The following is a 4,662-nucleotide window of genomic DNA, read 5'->3' on the forward strand; positions in this document are numbered from 1 at the left end:
ATTAGGAGATATAAGGGCTAATATCTACTTTCATAGATTTGGGTATTTATTTTGCACTAGTATCATACATCAGAATCTCAACGTTAACCCGCCTAGGTCTTGCAGAGCCTAAAGCAGAAGAAGGATCATGCCTTATAGTTGGCCCGGTGTATGAAGTGATATGTTGAGAATGGGAGTTAGCTGCCCCTAGATATGTCATATTCTCATTGGGATAATTGAAAACCCTCTAGTGTTTTCAAACACCAACACTATGATTTCCTTACCTACTAATAAAGTAGATTATATGGTAGCTAATCATGTTTTTATCAAGGTCATTTGGCTTAAGAGACTATGTTTAGATATTAGAATAAAACAAGGTGTAGTAACAATTCATTGTGACAATCATAGTGTTATATTTCAAATGAATAAATTTTTCATGCCATGACTGAACACATTGATGTTTAGTATTTTTTTTAGAGATGTGATCAAGGACAACAAGGGGAAGATGGTTAAGGTAGAGCCTTTGATAAATTTTGGTTAATTAGTAACTAGGTATGTGACAAAAGAGAAGTTTAGATGGTGTTCAAAGTCTATGGGCCTCATTTACCCTTAATGATTGACCTATGGCACTAGGTTTCTCAATATGCTCTTGCAAGGTGTTCAACAAGTGGGAGAATGTTAGGAAAAGTGTATCAACCTCGTATTTATATATGGTCCATTTTTAGTGGAATTTTCATTTTAGCATAGATTTTACCTATTCTTAAAGGATCTATTTGGTTAGCTAATAATTCCAATGAATTTTCATCAGTTATCTAATTAAAACAACTTTTATCAATCTTAATAAATTTGAAACATGTAACCAATGAGTGCAACAACCATAGCGAGATTGCAATACACAATAACACCATATTTGTTAACTAGTGAAACCCTTGATTAGAGGGAAAACCATGGTGGGGATGGTACACACAAAATGATGTATTAATATATAAGTTCCTTGCAAGAGGATGGACCCTATTAGGAGTCAATGAAATACATTAAATACATATTAGTCCCTGGTAGGAGACTTTGAATCCCTATTAGGAGTTTTCAAAGGAAGAAAGACCCATTGTCCAAACAACTTTAAGGGAAAGATCATTGAATTCATTGTCCAACTAATCTTAGTACCATCCTTTATATAATAATACAAATAAACAACTATCCATGACAACCTCTTTGCCAAATATAGTCTCAATGTCATCTCATTGTGCCTTAACAACAACAAACACTTCTTTGATCTCAAGATATTCAATATTAGGTTCACAAGATATCACATCCAAGTTTGCATACTCACATTACACATCCATACACTTAAACAAACTTTTCTACACATACATCCAAGGAAAATAATTTTCCTTTATACCGAGTCCTCAAACTAATTATTGAATCTTTCTTGAGGATTTCTCAATTTAAATTTAATATAGGACCATATTAGGATAATATAATACACATTATATTACATATTTTCACAATTCCATTTAGCTCATGATCTTCACAATCATTTACACATGCAACATCAAACTTAGTGTAATCATCCATTCTATCTTCATCATGTCTTCTACCTCTATACAACTGGTCTTAACCAAATTCTATCTCTCTTAGGAGATATAATCAAAACAACAGTAATCAATTCTCAAGAACTCTACCAATAATGTTGTACTCAATAAATCTTGAATAATTGTCATATGTATTCATCTTTCCACATGCATACTTAACTAAATAATTAGGATAGTCTTTAGAACATGTCTTCAACTGTGCATAACCTTACCTTCAATTGTCAAACTACATGACCTCAATCTTTGTCTTCTACTCTATCAATCTTCTATAGAATCATTAGTATGTTGACATAAGTGACAAACATAGTCATGAATGTAATACACAACAATATTCTCAATGCTCTAGAAATGCTAGGATACTCCCACATAGGAATATGATCAACATGCACACTAGCATGTCCAAGTATTGATCTTTTCTTTTTATCTTCATTCTCTATGAGTTTGCAAGTGTTCCCACCAAAGAGAAGAACAACCTCTCAACTTAGTAGCTTCTATCCTCACTTTTCTATCTTTGGGAATACTTTCATAATAAAATAACTTTTTAACCTTAGATATTCAATCCAACAAGGCATCAATATCAAGCTTGACACAACAACATGAAAGTTCAAAAGTAGGTCTTGAATTTTCTATGCTAGAGGCTCTCAAGATTCTTTCCTCAACTTGTTCTACCTTAGGTTCAAGATTAGGTGCAATTGCTTTTGCTTCATCACTAACATCATCAATATGTACTCCTCTTCTCTGGGTTGTCTCAACAGCTTCAAGTCTAGTTACAATTTTCCTTTACATGTCCATGATAGCTTTATTTTCATTTCCTCTCCCTTGAACCATTTTGATGATAGTTCATGCATTAATTGTAACCCTCTACAAGTTATAGGTCAGAAACATAGTCTTCCTCCCCACAAGCAATCCAATCGAGGTTCTCCATGACAAAAAAAAAAAAAAAACTTCAAGAAGAAATCATTGCTCTGATACCACCTAATGCAAGGCAGGAGGGATAAAAAGACACTCCCAGGGCATATGCACCAAGCTGTGGTGCCAAAAAGATGACAAGGTTTTTTTTTCTTTTTTTCTTCTAATTTTCAATAGCGCGTACGCACTATAGCGCATACACACTATGGCTTGGGTCACCCAAGCCATAGTGCGTACGTGCTATAGTGCATACACACTATAGCGAGTACACGCTATTCTAATATCCAAAAAGTTATATGATGGGCTGCAGACCCATGGCCCATCATTTTCATTTTTCTTTTTGGCTCTCCAATAGTGTGTATGCGGGTTTGATAGCAAAAATTCACCACCATTTGCCAAAATGCCTCCTCACCGACGAAATCCAGGACAACGAGCACACCGACGACGACGAGGTAAGTGATATAAACTTAACTTTGCATTGTTTAATATGTTTTCCATATGTTTTATTGGTTTTTGATATTCCTTTGTAGGGTTTTTACAAATTTCATTTAGATTTGTTTATTTAGTTGGATTTTAATTGATTTTTTATCAGGAAATGTCCATAATCAACCGAAAAATCCACAAAACCCTCAAGAACCTCAAAATCAAAACCCTCCTTAAGAAGAACAACAAATTCCACAACCCAAACCAATTGCAAGACCTCTGCCAGGCACACAAGAAAATATAAGAAATGAAATACAGAGAGGCAAAACTGAATTAGAAAGACTCATTGCTCGGTTGAAAGAATCCGGACAAACCAATCCAATGAGGGCTCAATTGGCATCATCCCTCGAATCCATTAACACTCAGATAGCCTCAGTTAGTGGTCAGTTAGATATTTGGTGGGCTAAGAGGGATGAAGAAAAAAGATTTTATGCAAATAAATTGTCATATGAAGATGTTAAAAAAAAGAAATATCAAAAGGTAGTATATGTGCATTATTTAGAAAACCCGGTGAGCCAAATACTGTTAGAGAGGGTACTAAACAATTCCCCATCCATTGGTGTATACACGATGCTATTAGAAATAATTTTTGGGATAGATGGTGGATGATTTTTGATGCCCCTCCTTGCAACAATCATGAGGTCCCCATGTATTTTTCGAAGAAATTATATTGTGAGCTTTTCCTTGGGGAGATCCCCAATTATTTTGATATGTTAGACTCCCAAGGTAGAGGTGGGGGTTCATCATTTGAGAGGCCAGGAGCACGTCATGACCCTAATGTAGTTAGGGCACCTGTGGTCCATCCACAGCACGAGCATGTGATTATTCCTTCAGTTGTGAAGGAACATGTAGAGGCCAGCACTCTAGGGACCATTAGTGCTTTGACGCAGACCCTCATCCATTCCATGAGCCCATTAGTTGAGGGGGAGCCTTCTATGCGTTGTGGTCACATGTGCACTTCATGCGGATCCCTATGAACATTTGGCACTCATGTCGGAGATGTTGTGGATGATGGGCTTGTCACCGATGAGTTTTTGAACGAGACATTTGGCATTGACACATAGGTAAAATAATAATTTGATCACATTTCATATGTATAGTGAATGATTAATTAATTAGCATTTATTGACATTGTTCAAAATTTAGGGTCAAAGTGTTGTTGGGCCTAGCAGTGATCCTCTAGGCCCATTTTTTGTCCCTTCGACGAGTCCTGAGGTATGTATCAATTTAATCATTTTAATTAATACATATATTTATTACGTAATCATATTAAGGATTGACAAAAAAATTATGCATGTGCATCAGTTCTCCACAGGACCCTCAACCTTTACCACAGACACAGAGCAGAGACATCATATGAGCTTCACACAGGTACAGTTGTTTCATGTTAATTTAATTCATTTGATTATATTTATTCCATGTTTCATGTTAGATATAATGTGTATTGTATGACATGCAGCTCATGATGTCGGACACACCTCCTCATCTGCGACAATTTGTTGATAGTTGAGTGGTCGCAGCTATGGCTAGCTCATAGCCACTGACGGAGGTATGAAAGAATTTTCTTCATTTTAGTTGTTGTTTATAATAGTTAATCTCAAAATTTCTAATGTTATTTATAAGTGATTATATTTATTGAGTTGTTGTAGGGTCTTGTCACGCTTGATCGTCCACGAGCATTTGAGGTGGACTTACAGAG

This window comes from Cupressus sempervirens, chromosome 5 (genome assembly GCF_028749045.1).
Source record: "Cupressus sempervirens isolate cs-2001-9-10 chromosome 5, ASM2874904v1, whole genome shotgun sequence".
Classification (NCBI taxonomy): domain Eukaryota; kingdom Viridiplantae; phylum Streptophyta; class Pinopsida; order Cupressales; family Cupressaceae; genus Cupressus; species Cupressus sempervirens.